Raw genomic sequence first — 14,850 nt, forward strand, 5'->3', positions numbered from 1 at the left:
CCACTCAGCTGGGCCAAATCTACCTCGAGCTGCTGCTTCTGGTTCAGAAGGCCTGTGTTCTGCGAATGCAGGTTGAGGTGCTCAGTGGCCTCCAACAGCTCCTACTCAGCCAGCCACCAGCTACCCTCGCCCTGCTCCAGCGCAGCCCGCAGCTCCTCCAGCTCAGAAGCCAACAGTGCAGCTCAGCACTCCAGGGCCTGCGCCTGCTCTTGGAGCTCAGCTGCCAGCCGCTGCTCCTCATCCTGCCCCGCCTGCTGCTCCTTCGGCTGGGCCTGCAGCAGCCGTGTGGTTGCCTGGGCTTCCATGGCCTGACAGGTAGCATGGCCCAGCTACAGCTCTAGGTCACTGAGGTCACCTTCCATCTTCTTGAGCCTCAGTGCTTCATTGTGGGTATCAGTATCCAGGGAAGCCTGCAGGGACTCCACTGCCTGCTGGTGATTTTGCCTCAGGTTAGTGCACTCCTTATCTTTCTCTGCCAGTTTCTTCAGCCTTGACCTGGGAGAGCTACATCTGGATCCACAGAGTCTTGGTCTCCTCCAGCTACTCGGTCCTCTGGATGGCATTTACCTCATACTTGCTCAGCAAATCCCACCCCAAGAGAGGCACCAGAGAGTCTGGCATGTAGAGGATCTCATGCCTTATCTGATGGTTTCCCATTTGGTATATCTGGGACTGGCAAAGGGTCTGGCTACCTGAGTCCTGGTAGTTCCAATTATAGTTGTATCCCACTTTGTAAGCGGAGCCATGGGGTTGTCACAACTGAGTGTTCTGCTCCAATGTCCACCATGAATGTCATTTGTTGGCCCCCTACTTTTGTCTTGACCATAGGTTCCTGAGGGCCAAGATTGAAGGAACCCAGTCGGCCCTACTCAGAGTCAATGCCAGCAAGCCCCACTAGCTCTTGGGCTTCTGGATTCTGTTGGATAGTCACAAACGGGGTCCTCCCTTGTGACAGGTGACTTCCCTGTGGGGGCATTCACTCTTCCAGTGGCCAAACCCCTTGGAATTGGTGCACTGGTCTCTTCCAAGGGGTGCCCATCCTCTGGTTTCCCCCTTTTGTGGGGGTCCAGGCCACTTGGACAGGATGGGTCTACTGAGGGCAGCGGCCAGGAGGGTGGCCTTTTTCTTCATCCTCTGATCTTTCTCCCTATGAGCGGTCCAGTTCCAGTTGACATACACCTTCTCAGCCACCTCCATCAACTGTGTGATGCTCATGCCTGATAATCCTTCAAGTTTCTGCAGCTTCCTCCGGATGTCGGAGGCCGATTGCCCGACAAACGCTGCATTCACCATTCTCTGGTTTTTGGCTACCTCCGAGTCAAAAGGTGTATATATTCGGTATGCCTCACAGAGGTGCTCATAGATGTCATCAGGTGACTCTTCTGGCTTCTGGGTAATTAGGGCAACCTTGCTCATGTTGGTCGGCTTTTTGGCCCCTTCCCACACTCCTTGGAGAAGAGTCTATCAGTATCACTCAGATGCTGCTTGTCCTTCTGGTGCATTAAAATCCCACTCTGGGCTGGTCTCCAGCACCACTTGTGATGCATATTGCTCCACATCCAGGGTGCCTGCCGGAGCCCATTTCTGCAGCCACTTCCAAGTTCCAGTCATGTTTTGAAGCCATTCTTCGGTGCTAAAGAGGGTCAGTAGGAGTTGCCAGCAATCTTCCCACGTACGATGGTGAGTCTGGAAGATAGACTACAGGAGGTTGATGAGGGCCTGCAGTTTCTCCAAGTAGGATGGGGTACGGTGTTTGCAATTTAGTAGGTCAGTGGTGGAGAAAGGCTGATAATACAGAGCAGGTGGCAGATATACTTGTGGGTTGTAAGGCGGTGATGGGTCCTCAATCAGGTCTCCTTGATGTATCGGCTTTGCCTTGAGACTACGGACCCTCTGAGCTGCTAGAACCCTACTTTGTCCCTTTTCAGAGCAGAACAGAACCCAAGGGGGCATAGTTTGGGCAATCTCCAGCCATGAATCTATGTATGGGAATTGCTCTAGGTGACCCAGAGTCCCAGTCACCACTCTCCATACTGAACATGTTGAATTTATCAGCATGCACCTTAGAACTGTTGGCTTGGATTTGGACCCTCCCATGTTTTAACTGGTTTAACCAGTGCTCCCATTCCCTACACCACCACAAACACTCCTTTTCTGAACCTTGTCCCTGCCCAGACTCTAGTCCCTGCTCTGGCTTCTTCCCTTTCTCTTTTGTTGCAAGATGGACAGGACAGACAAGGGGTAGGGGCTTCTCTCAGGTTTCCACCTGGCTGCGTCCCTCACAGGAACTTAGGTGCATCTTGGCTAAGGCACACCCATGTAGACCCCGGGCCCGGTCACTCCTTATCACGTGGAGTGAATCGCCATTATGCCATACGATGCCGCAACAGAACCGCAGGTTAGCACCCACTCAAACCCTGTAGCCTAAGCCGTGGGGCCACAGACACAAGGAGTGCAATCAGTCACTGTGTTTCTTCCACTTCACATTCAGAGGTTACACATTCCCTCCCCCAGTTGGTCCCTTTACCTTAGGAAGTCAAGCTCCTCTTCCATCTTGCTCATGGGCCTATCCTTAGGAGAAATCAGGCTCCTCTTCTGTCTCACTGACAGGCCTATCCTTAGGAGGTCAAGCTCCTCTTCCATCTCGCTGATGGGCCTATCTCGGGCGGGTCCTGGGACCCTACCTTGTCCAACGTCCTGACTCTGACTGGTCCTTCCTTCCGGAGTGTGCGGGTGAGTCTGAGTCTCTGCGGCATACGGGAGCTCAGAGGTCCCTTCGTCCGCCGAGCTCGTTCCCAATCTGGTGGCTTCAAGGGGCCAGGGCAGTCAGCTTTCCCAGTCAGGGAACCAAAATGTTGTGGCAAGTGACCAGTGATTGACCAGGGAAAAAACCGAGAGCACACAGAGGGAGAGAATCAGCTTTATTTCACCGGCGGGCTCAGAGGGGCATGCCACCAAATTCTGAGCACCGCTTCCTTATTTCTCTCCAGTTTTATACACTTCTTGGGGTTACACACAACCAATATCCAATTAACGGTGGGAATTGTAGGATCAGCTGTAAGCTTCACATATATTCCAATCAGTAGTGGTTTTTGCCTCAGGGCCCCCGGGCAGGGGCTTTTCCCTATCACTGTCTCAGGAAACTTGATTATACTGACAGATGTCTTTGTGGTGCTTGTCTCACCTGCATCCAGTTCATTTCTACCTAGGCAGACACTCTCTAGGAAAGCCCTGAGGTGCCACCCCCCATTAGGGGGAAATCTTTCCCCACTCAGACCACTGACTCACAAGGCAATCTCTCCTCTGGAAACACCTTCATGGACACACCCACAAGTAATGCTTTATCAGTTCTCCAGGTAATCCTTAATCCAATCTACTTGATACCTAAAAATAACCATCCTGATATCTTCCCTTGACATGAATATGCATGCCCTGAAGCCATACTTACTCTCCAAGTAAAAACAGTAACAAGGTAACAGTTACACCTAACACAATACAAGTATCATGAAAACAACTGAAAAAAGTAGTAATCTTTTCACCTTGAGAGAAGGCAAAGTCCTTGGGCAATGTATGCTCTTATCTTGATATTCCATAACTTCAATACTATTATATAAAATAATAATCCTTAAATTTTGACATAAAGCCAATATCTCTCATGTTACATGATAAAATAAAAGGAGTAAAATGAAAACACAGATTTTGCTTAATATATGTATATACACAAACATACTCTTAGCAAAATGGTGAATAAATATAACAATTACAGTCCCCATATCTATAACTGGTCACACAGTCATACCAGATACTTATAACTACCATCTTCTACTACTCATTCTGAATTATCTTTGTCTTCAGAAAGCACCTCTGCTGGCCATGGTACTTTACGTGGTGGGGTGACACATACAAATATTCCTTAAGAATGTGAAACATTTGTATACCTGACTTGATTGGGTGGTTATGATTTCCATTGAATTAAATCACAGTGCATGTTATTATAATACTAAGACATGCCTTAAAGGATATCCTGTATTCCAGACATACTCTATCTTACCTCCATTTAGCAGTATTAGTCTGATTTCCCATTAGTAGACTAGGGTTATGGATAGAACAAAAATGAATATTTGTCCTATTTCCCATGGGTATTTAATCACTCCAGCTGACACCATAAATATATTCTTGTTCTGTCGATTCAGGGGTATGAGGACCTGAAAGTGGCCAGGTGGCAGTCTGAACTTTCAGGTCAGTGAAATCAGCTTTTTGTCTTTTGGTAATAGCCTTCTACCTTCTGGAACTAAGACCTCTAGGCCAGCAGAGCATAAAGTTGGGAGAACTAGAAGTAAAAACTTTGCTATGGGTTACTAGGGGTAAAAGTGAGTGGTGCCACTACTCCTATTTACACACCTTGATTCCTGGATCTGTGAACCTTAGTTATGGGAGAAACAATATCAATTTTGGATGCTGATTCACAGCATATACAACTTCCTGGAGTACCTTGTCCCAACCCTGTAAAATGTCATCACCTACCTGGCACTGGAACTGCTACTCCAGAGGTCTTCCACTGTCCTACCAAGCCAGCTGCTTCAGAATGATAGGGAACATGAGGAGATCAGTGAATCCCCTGAGCATGAGGCCTAGCCAGGGGCATGCTCATGTCATAGAGAAGTGGCCACTCAGAAATTTCTTGGCTTGAGCTGCACTCCCTATTGTAATTGGTAGGGGGAGGGGCCACTGTTCCTATTCAGCTGGCATAACCAAGGCATTTGGTTGCCATGGAAGCCAGGGGCTAGACTATTTCTCTCCAAGTGCCACACTCCTATCCAATATGGAGATTCTCCAGTGGGGGTGGGAGGGCATACACACATATCCCCATTCTTCAGCATCCCTCCACAATTTCTTGCTGGATATGTCCACAACAGCTTCCTTGCCACCTGAATCTAGGACTGAAACCTCTCCCCTGCATCTCCCTATACTGGTCTCATATCTGGGGCCACCAGAACCAGCCCTATCCTAAGCTGCCTGACTGCAATCTCATGAAACCCCAGTGGGCAGGAAGTTCCCAAATTGTGTCTTCCCCTGCTCTCTGTGGTGAGCTCACCTGGGAGCACTCACCAGCTGTAAAGAAGCAGCTATTCATGAACATTCATGAGCTTCTAGATTCAGAGTACTCTCTCTCGAAGTTGCAATGGGTTGGGAGGGGTTGTGGCTATTAGTTGTCCTAAATTCAAATTACTTTCCTTGATCCTGTGAATAGGGGAGGTGCAGAGAAAAAATTGGCAATGTGTAAGAAAGCTGGCACTCTGGTCTCTCATGACACTATCCCATGGGGTGTCTCTTATGGACACCCAAACACCTAGGGTTTGCTGGGTCTCCCCAGTATTCCTATTTAGCCACTGTGTTGGGGTTCATGGAGGGTGGAAGCATCTTCAGTATACTTTTTGTCCCATTGTTCACCAAAGTCACCTAGGTGGGATAGCGAAACCCCCCTCACCCTTTCATAGGGCTCTGCACCACTCTGGGTCTGATTCACACTGCTATCTTCACCTCTCTATCTTCTTCTTTCTCAGTTTTACAATTTTTCTCCATGGGGTCCCCAGATGTCTCTGTTTCTGTGATTCACACCTGAGCCGTGACTCTTCTCTGCTCTCCTCAGTCCAGTATTCTATCTTTCACCCAGAATGGTCCAACAAGTAATGTCTCCAGTCAGCCATCAAGGCTCGCTCCCCTGACGCTCTTTAAAATGTAGTGGTTCTCTGAGACTTTTTAAACTCTTAATTGCTAGTGTATAGAAATACAAATGGTTTTTGCATATTGACTTTGTGTGCTGCTACTTTGCTGAACTCTTTTCTTTAATACTAGTCGTATTTCATTAGAATTCTTAGCATTTTCCATATACAAGGCCATGCTATTTGCAAAAAGGCATAGTTTTACTTCCTTTGCAAATTGGAGGCCTCATACTTATTTTTCTAGACTAATTTCCCTGGCTATATCCTTCAATACAGAGCTGAATATAGGTGACAGGACAGCCTTGCTTTGTTTCTAATCTTGGAGAGCATATTGAGCATCTCTGATAACTTATAATGTTATGAGAGTTGTTTCTGTATGTCCTTTAAAGTGGAGAAAGTTCTTTTTTTTTTTTTTTTTTTTTGAGACAGAGTCTCGCTTTGTTGCCCAGGCTAGAGTGAGTGCCGTGGCGTCAGCCTAGCTCACAGCAACCTCAAACTCCTGGGCTCGAGTGATCCTTCTGCCTCAGCCTCCCGGGTAGCTGGGACTACAGGCATGTGCCACCATGCCTGGCTAATTTTTTTTTATATATATATCAGTTGGCCAATTAATTTCTTTCTATTTATAGTAGAGACGGGGTCTCGCTCTTGCTCAGGCTGGTTTTGAACTCCTGACCTTGAGCAATCCGCCCGCCTCGGCCTCCCAAGAGCTAGGATTACAGGCGTGAGCCACAGCGCCCGGCCAGAAAGTTCTTTTATATGCCTAATTTGCTATGTGTTTTGTTATTTAGCATGAATGCGTGTGCGGAGAATGCTCTGTGGCTAGCTTGTGCTGTGGCACAGACTTTGGAAATTGGAAGAAAAGACAAGTGGCTGCAGGCAGGTGAGACATGCTCTTTATTGTCGAGGAGTTACAGCAGCAGTGGAAAAGCATGGCTGAGAACGTGGCAAGCACTTACATATGGCTCTGAACAATAGTGGCAACATGCCATGGGAAAGCACGATCACATGAGTTCACACAGGAGATAATACCTTGGTTACATGAGTATGCTGACTCATGTCTCCCCAGAAGGCCAACTAATCAGGGGGGGAAGGCCAGAAAAAACACTGTGGCATTCATCTTAGATTGGCCTAAGAAACCTGTTGTCTACGTATGGCAATTTATTACATTCTACCCCCTAGGTAATGGGTTTCATGACTGACACATGGGCCCATAGGGAGGCCCCTTGGGCCCAAAGGCCACAAGAACAATACAGAGAACAACACAGTATTACCAGACCATAGCCAGCAGCTCCTAACACTAAAAGGGTTCAACACCAGGAGGATGAGAGACATTCCCACCATTGCTATAGTGGGTCTCCAGTTAACTGCTAGATGGCCTGTACCTCACCATAAACTTTCTTCAGTACAGAGGAAATAACCCCTGGTGATCAGGTATATATACACATGCATTCAGTATGTATGACTGTGCATGTCCCTCTTTGAGCTGCAGTGAAGAGATCAAGGGCCACACAGCCCCATTGTGGTATATTGTTTAGCAGTGTACCTGCAGGATCCCATTAGCACCTTTTTGGAAGATATGACTTCTGGACATTAGAAGACAAGATTAAGAAATGTTAGTGACAGGGTACATTAATTATATTTCTGGATTCAGGAGAATATTTTGTTGGTATTGGGATTTGTTCTTCAAGTGCTTATAAGACAACTGTATCTTTAAGCCTTTGAGAAAACCTTTTGATAATTATTTTCATTCTACAGACTCCATCATGAGTTCTTTGGGACTATGAATTCTGTTAATATTCACATCTAGTAACTATATTGCCTTTTACCAATAGCTATAGTATAGATATCCTTATTGTCACAAGTGAGCTGGGCTAAAAACAATGGTTGTAAATGTGGTTGTTTAATTCAGTATTTGCTTACAAAGACCTTGATATGAATATGTAGACAACAGACTTTTGACAGGTGAAGTCATGTGAGTGATTCAGAGTGTGCTGTACAAAGGTAGAGAAAGCCTTGTAGAAAGAACAAAAGAATAATACAGTACAACATGTCACCAACCTGCCATGCAGTGATCCAAGAAATGGACACAGTATAAATGATGACTCTGCGTATGTGTCATCTAAACAAAGAATCCCAATCTTGGAGGACTGTCCACTCATTCCCCACATAGGTCCCTGTTCACAAGTCACAACACTATGCAGGGTAGCACCAGGTAGTCCAGGCAACATGCCTACAAAGCCAATCAAAGTATGATACTGCAGACTGCACTGCCATGGAGATCCACAATGTCAAGACTATAGCATTCATGGTCTATAATTATGAGATACGTTCTTCACAGCACATTGATAGCTTCAGTAAGCCATGAGTTTTCAGCAGCCTGGAACCCTTAAGTGACAGATACAGCTCATCTCAACCACACGTCTCACTCCTATAATCAGGATTGCAGGATTATTGAGGTGCTGTACTTGAGCATCTACAATTCAAGAAGTCTTCTAGATCCCCTAACCTCATATACTTTATCCCTCACTTATATTTTACATCTTGACGTGTGAAGAATTATTTCAACTATTTCATTTTAACTGGAGATACTGTAATACTGTAATACTGAAATAACTTGACAAATCCCCTTTTCCTCTTCATTTCAATGCATACTGTTTTACATCGCTCATGATTGTGAATATCCTGCCTCACCAAAAAATATAGTAAAAAAAGAAAGAAAGAAAAAAAAAAGCCCGAGTGTCAGGCCATAAATGAGCCACAAGTAGATCCAAACATGAGGGCTACCTCAAGGTGGAAATTCAAAATCAATGAGCTCTAAGTGTTCAGGTTTAAAGAAGGTAGTTGATAGACACAAAACTGTACTTAAATGATGTCACAAGCATAGAGACACAAAACTGAGCATGGATTCCTCACACATGAGTCTTTGATAGCATAAAAGTTATGATTTCCCACAATATCCTCAATCAATGGAATTCACAAAGGCTGGCTTGATCACAATTCTCAAAAAGGTGTCATTGCATATAATCCAGATTCTTAGAACACATCATGAGGCAAGAATCAAACACCATCCCCACTTTAGAATTCAATGAATGAATGGTTCATATATTTGAGATCATGATTTCACATTCTTCTAATTCAGCCTTCGGGAATCTAAAACTCTACATGAAGGTACAGTCAAAATCATAAATCATGTATTATATGACTTTCTTCCTTATTCAATATATTTGCGAGGAAACAGGAAAACCAATTCCAATGTCCAAGTACTCAAAAATAGAATAGATAAGAGTAATAAGGGGGAGAACAAAAATTTTATGAAAACCGTAATTCATTTTTGTTTTTGTAAATGTAAGGGGTACAGGTGCAGTTTTATTACATATATATATTGCCAAGTGGTAAATTCTGGGCTTTTAGTGTTATTATAATCCAAAAGATGTACAGTGTACTCATTAAGTAATTTCTCATCCTTCATCCCCCTCCCACCCTGCTCCCCTTCTGAGGCTCCAGTAATACCTATTATTCTATACTTTATGACTATGGGTACACATTATTAGTTGCTTCTTACAAATGATGACATGCAATATTTGACTTTCTTTTTCTGAATAGTTTTACTTAAGATAATGGCTTCCAGTTTCTTCCATGCTGCCGTAAAAAATGATTCAATTATTTTTCATGGCTGAATACTATGTAATTGTGTGTATACATACAGATATATATCTCATTTTTATCCTATTATCTGTTGATGGACACTTAGGTTGATTCTATATCATTGCTATAATGAAAATATGTGTGTTTATCATAAGGTAATTTGTATGAACATTGTCCGTGTGATTAAAAATATGAATTGGAATGAAGAACAGGAGTGAAACAAATTTATGGATTGAAAAGCTGGATGTGGAATGCAGATTTGAGGAGCATTGCTCATATTTCTAAGATTAGGGCATATATTTACAAGATACAGCATTTTCTAAATCTTTAGAAAACTAGAAAGCTACCATTTCAGTGAATGTTTCAAATAACTCTTTACAATTTCTATCTTCCTTTTCAACTTATCTATTAAACCAAAGATTACAAAACTATTTATCCATGAACAAAATAGTGATTCTAGTAGTTTGCTAATAATTCTAATATATTTATTGACTAGGTAGAATATAAATGAAGTGGTCAGTTTCTGTGAAAATATATATAAGAATGTTTCCTGAATACCTGACCAGACTACAGAAGATGAGTCACGTCACTATTATTTAACACTGATAAAAGGGCAATCAGAGTAGAACAGTGTATTCAATTAATTCTATAGTGCACATTTCAACATCTTTCAAACAGAGATGCAACTTAAGTTTGAAAGAATTAAAATATTTTCCAGAAGGTAGTTATAACGTGATTATCTTCATGTATACAAACGTGAACTTGGTATAAAAATGATTGTTTTTACAATTAAAAAAATTCATTTCAGAATATTATGGGTGTTCAAACGTTTTGATTACATAAATTGCTTTTGTACCATTTGAGAAAAAGTTGTAAGTGTGCTCATTACCCAGGTGGTGTGCACCGTACTTGTTAGGTGTGAATTTACCCACCCCCTCCTTCTCCTTCCCACCTGCTTGATTTCCGATGAATATTTCCATATATGCACATAGTGTTGATTAATTAGTACCAATACGGTGAGTGCATGTGGTGCTTTTTTTTTTTTCCATTCTTGTGATACTTCACTTAGAAGAATGATTTACAGTTTCATCCAGGTTAATACAAGAGATATTAGTTCACCATTTTTTATGGCTGAGTAATACTCCATGGTATACATGTACTACATTTTATTAATCCACTCATGTATTGATGGGCACTTAAGTTGTTTCACATCTTTGCAATTGTGAATTGTGCTGGTATAAACATTTGAGTGCAGGTCTCTTTTTTATAGAATGTCTTTTTTTTCCTTTGGGTGTAAAAAATTTTCATTCTTTGCATATCAGCATCAAAATGTACAAAGGGAAGCTAGATGTGTTGACTCACACCTGTAATCCCAGCACTGGGAGGCTGAGGTCAGGAGCTCAAAGGCAGCCTGAGCAACATAAGGAGACCCTGTCTGTACAAAAAAATAATAAAAAAAAATAGCCAAGCCTGGTGACCCACACCTGGAATCCCAGATACTCAGGAGGCTGAGACAGAAGTATCTCTTGAGCTGAGGAGTTTGAGGTTGTGGTGAGCTATGATGATACCATAAAAAAAAAAAATAAAATAATTTTATAAAAAACTTGCAAAGAGAGAGAAGCATAGGACTCTCCCAAGAAATGCAGCAGTACCAATACTTCTGGTTAGCACAGATGATGATACTGTGGGGACAAGATGAGTTGAAAAGTGATTCAAAATAGAAGATCTGAATAGAAGAAATTTTGGAAATACCTTTGTCACTGTGTTTTTTGTATATGTTCCCTCTTCTCTAATCATAAGAGTGACTGATATGAAGAATATTTACATGTATATGTTTGAAAAAAAATTAAATCTATAAAAATGCAAGTGATAAGAAGTTTTTGTTTCATTGTGATTTTGTTCTTTCATTTTGATATATAAAACAATGATATGTGTTATAATAGATCTAAAAGATATGTCTCACAATTTATTGTAAAAAATAGTCTACATGTTAAGTATAGACTGATATTATACATGTTTTATGTGTTATTTATTCATACAATCCACTCAACATCTCATAGGTAGGTACTATTACCACACCCATGGTCTACTTGTGAATATGATAGAAAGCGCTAAAAGGATTAAAAAAATCCTTGAGTTTGTCTCAGTCTGTCTCCAAAGTCCTTGCTCATATCAACTGTGTAAATGCTTCTTTTTATATGATAAATTCTTTATAAGCCTGGTTTCATAGCCTATCTAATAGTCATGCAGATATTTTCCTATATGTTTTATATATTATATTCAATATTTATATATAGGTCTATGGTCCAGATGAACTTAATTTTGCTTAGAATATGGAGGAAAATTGAGATTTTTATTATTTCTATGATATATTCAATTTTGTAGAATATATTTAGAAAAAATGATTTTCCCCATTCATTAACTTAAATGATTTCTTTTTTTTTTTTTTTTTTTTTTTTGAATCAGAGTCTCACTTTGTTGCCCAGGCTAGAGTGAGTGCCGTGGCGTCAGCCTGGCTCACAGCAACCTCAATCTCCGGGGCTCAGCGATCCTAATGCCTCAGCCTCCCGAGTAGCTGGGACTACAGGCATGAGCCACCATGCCCGGCTAATTTTTTGTATATATTTTTAGTTGGTCAATTAATTTATTTCTATTTTTGGTAGAGACCGGATCTCGCTCAGGCTGGTTTCGAACTCCTGACCTTGAGCAATCCGCCCGCCTCAGCCTCCCAAAGTGCTAGGATTACAGGCGTGAGCCACCACGCCCGGCCTGATTTCTTTTTTTTTTTTAAGACAGAGTCTCATTCTGTTGCCTGGGCTAGAGTGCCATGGCATCAGCCTAGCTCACAGCGACCTCAAATTCCTGGGCTCAAGCCATCCTACTGCCTCAGCCTCCTGAGTAGCTGGAACTACAAGCATGCACCGCCATACCCGGCTAATTTTTTCAATGTATATTTTTAGTTGTCCAGCTAATTTCTTTCTATTTTTAGTAGAGACAGGGTCTCGCTCTTGCTCAGGCTGGTCTCAAACTCCTGAGCTCAAAGAATCCTTGGCCTCCCAGAGTATGCTAGGATTACAGGGGTGAGCCACTGTGCCCAGCTGTTTTTTTTTTTTTTTTTTTTTTGAGACAGAGTATCACACTGTTGCCCAGGCTAGAGTGCCCTAGCGTCAGCCTAGGTCACAGCAACCTCAAACTCCTAGGCTCAAGCAATTTTTCTTCCTCAGCCTCCCAAGTAGCTGGGACTACAGACATGTGCCACCATGCTCAGCTAATTTTTATATATTTTTAGTTGGACAATTAATTTCTTTTTTTTGTTGTTGTTTTTTGTTTTTTGGTAGAGATGGGATCTCACTCTTGCTCAGGCTGGTTTTGAACTCCTGACCTGAGTGATCCTCCTGCCTCGGCCTCTCAGAATGCTAGGATTATAGACGTGAACCACCACACCTGGCCATGATTTGTTTTTTTATGAATATTTCTTTTTCTACTGTTTTCTTTTGTATTCATTGGTTTATGCCTCTGTCTCTGTGCAAATACCATACTTTCTTAGTTACTAAAAGACTTAACACACAAATTTTCTCTTCAAAGACCATTTTTTTTTTTTACTATCTGTGCTTCTCAAAAATGAAGTAAATGAAGAGTAAAAACGTCTGTGCCTTGCTCCTATACCAGTATTCTCAGCTGTACTTTGAGTGGAGCAGTGAGTTTAGAACTTTCAGACATTACTGTTGTCTCTTGTGTCTCTAATGTCTTTTTCAAAAAATCGTCTCAGTAACACACCTTACTTTATTTATTTAATACATTCACCATGAAGACTTGGAGAAGCAACTCTGGATACTGCCTCAGAACCCTGTGGACATGGTTCTCCTCCAGACTACACCCAGCAAAGTTGGAGCCACAGGTGGGTCTACATGCTTAAGAACAGCTGCTCCGTGAAATCCCTTGGTAGGGAAGTTTGGGTAATTCAGTTCTTTTGTATAAGGATGAGTTTGTTGAACAATCATTCTGCTTGCTGACCAATCAGATTTTACCACTCCAGTCCTTGTATTATAATATTACTTCTTGTTGCTTGTTGTGGTGTGCAAATGCCTTTAACACTTGGGTATACATTTTGTTCGTTTTTTTTTTCTTTTGTCGAATAAATATCATCTATAATGAAATTAGTACTTTTGTCCTATGTATTAAATCCTTCCTTCTGGAAAAAATAATAAGTGTTTTTTGAAATAATATTTTAAATTTTTAATATCTTCCTGTATCACTCTTTCCTAAATTGAATGGGAATATAATTTTTATTTAAAAAGATAGGTGTTATACATTACCTATTTTAGCATTTTCCAGAATTTCTCTGAAATAACTCTGGTTGAAAAGGAAATAACCAGAGACTATTCTGGGCTCCCCTACAAAAATTGGCTCAGTCTCATGCTTAAAAAGAACTGTGAAAATTTCCATTAAATGGTAAGTTTTGCTCTCTTTGTGAAAGGTTCTCAAAGACATTAATTTCTACAGACAGAACACTAACACCCCCACTCTGAATGTAAAGATTGTGACTGTGCAGTTGTGAACTTCATCATATTGTTTGATTTTTATTTTTACTTAATAGTAAAGACTTAAATGGGAAAATAAAGCTATTCTTTTTTTAAAAAAAGTTTGCTTTTTTAAATATCACTGCCAAGCTTAAAAAACAGATCATTAGCAGTATTGTTGATGTTTCCTTGGTATAGCTCCTTAGTTTGTCTTCCTAACCACTGATTTTAACTATTTTTCAGTAAAAATAAACAAAAACACAATCACAAAAGGGTGTGGGGGATGGGAGATGGGGGGATGGGGAGAGGGGAGTGGTGGGGGTTGGGGCGGCGGGTGGGGAAGGGCATGTGGTCCGTCAGCAGAGGGCAGAGGATAGCTTTACAGGATGTTTCTCGGCGGGCATGTGAATTATCACACCGCTGTGTTTGCCGGTTGTCTTCCATGTTTGTTTTCTTAAAACCCTTGTGATTTCCTCCTGTTTCTCGAATTGTAACGTGATAAGTAAAATACCACTCAGAAACTGTGTACATACATCTACAGACAGGCAGCACATATTTTTATAATGTATAATGTGGTCTTGTAAAAAAGGAGTTATAAATTATATTTTTTATTAACTAGGAAATATTTTTATTTTTTTTAATGCTTGGTCCATTTTTATTTATCAGAGAATCTTTTCTGTTGCTTTTTGTCCACACATGTGAGCCTGCTCTCGGGGCAAAAACATAGACAACATTTTCATATTCTCCAAGATTTTGGTCAAGTGGGTATTGAGAAACCTTACAGAAATCTAAGCTGTGTATGCAGGAGCTGCGTTGGGAACTCAGAGAACAGGCATCAGACTTGCAGTGGGAAGGACAAGGAAAGCCTCTAAGAGGAGGGACATGGAGGAGATTGTGAAGAGTGAAGAGCAGAGAATTCAGCAAACAAGGGAGAGGAAAGAGAAGAGGAAACAGTGTGTCTG

The 14,850-nt window shown here is 41.7% G+C and overlaps 2 long non-coding RNA genes across 10 annotated transcripts in view; one reads left to right on the plus strand and one right to left on the minus strand.

Annotated features, from left to right (window-relative positions):
* LOC105871323 (uncharacterized) overlaps positions 1 to 4,600 on the minus strand; it is a 41,702-nt gene extending 37,102 nt beyond the window's left edge. Inside the window, exon 1 of the long non-coding RNA XR_012920107.1 lies at positions 4,525 to 4,600. This is a non-coding gene — a long non-coding RNA (uncharacterized LOC105871323). The remainder of the gene's footprint in view (positions 1 to 4,524) is intronic.
* LOC105871321 (uncharacterized) overlaps positions 1 to 14,850 on the plus strand; it is a 139,270-nt gene that overhangs the window by 37,026 nt on the left and 87,394 nt on the right. For all 9 annotated transcript variants that reach the window (XR_012920102.1, XR_012920098.1, XR_012920106.1 and 6 more), the window contains one exon: positions 13,180 to 13,266. This is a non-coding gene — a long non-coding RNA (uncharacterized LOC105871321). The remainder of the gene's footprint in view (positions 1 to 13,179; positions 13,267 to 14,850) is intronic.

The sequence above is a fragment of the Microcebus murinus genome, chromosome 7, assembly GCF_040939455.1.
Source record: "Microcebus murinus isolate Inina chromosome 7, M.murinus_Inina_mat1.0, whole genome shotgun sequence".
NCBI classification, from domain to species: domain Eukaryota; kingdom Metazoa; phylum Chordata; class Mammalia; order Primates; family Cheirogaleidae; genus Microcebus; species Microcebus murinus.